Below are 991 nucleotides of genomic sequence, written 5' to 3' on the forward strand. Positions count from 1 at the left end.
GTTGTCCCGTGTGTGTTCTGCCTCCCGAGTCATTTGGAGATAATTACCCAGATACCGTCGCAATGTATCGATGCGGGTATGCCACGTCGTGCTCATGCGGTGCTCTTCAGACATCCTTTGCGTGCCCAGGTGTCGTGTCGCTCCTTCCCGTAATGATGGAAGGGCGTATAGCGGGTTGTCGCTCCGCTGTGCCTGGCGTATCCTGTTCCGGCGTGCCGTGACGTCCTGGAAAACAGTCGCTGATGTGGAAGATGCTGGCTAAAAGGAGTGTTGGAGGACAGTCGCGTCCTTGCGTGGTCGCATAGCCCCTTCATAGTACGGGCTGCGAAACTGAGCTCCTTAGCCATACCTCATGGTCAAATGTCTACGAATTAGTAAAATCTGATCTTCACAAAGTGAACCGCGTATACACGTTACAAATGCCTCTACTTCAGAGGATGGCCTTAAACCGATCAGTGAGAGATGCGAGAGTGCCCTCAACAATGAACGTAACATTTTTCTCATTGGATTCATAACTTTTGTAAGATTCCACAGAGATAAAAATTCCAAGTATTTTGCGTCCCAATAAATGACGCCGTGTTTCAAACATTCTTGTAACATCATGCCTTAGCAGCTCACTAGTTCCGCTGCAAATACGTTTATTCCTTCTTTATTGAACTGTTATGTATGTAAGGTTAATTCCTTATCGCCTCATCATTATTATTTATAGATCACATGTTGTAATTTATTTTTTCTGCAATAATACGGTGCAGATGTGAGGTTTCTTTTCCTCCATAATTCCTCTTTCATAAAGAGATGTGATAAGCTCGAATACGGCTTTCGTAGCCTATTCGACTCGTATATCCTCCGCGTGGAGGGGCCCAATTATGTCTACCGTCCGCGCCTCGTTGCACCAGATCATCACGATGACTAGGGCTGCGTGTGGGCACTCTTCCGTGAGTACCCTGTGTGCATTCTGTGCCTCTTCGTGTGTCACCGGTGTTGGTGAGTT

The sequence above is a fragment of the Trypanosoma theileri genome (genome assembly GCF_002087225.1).
Source record: "Trypanosoma theileri isolate Edinburgh chromosome Unknown TM35_Tth_110_V1, whole genome shotgun sequence".
In the NCBI taxonomy this organism is placed as follows: domain Eukaryota; phylum Euglenozoa; class Kinetoplastea; order Trypanosomatida; family Trypanosomatidae; genus Trypanosoma; species Trypanosoma theileri.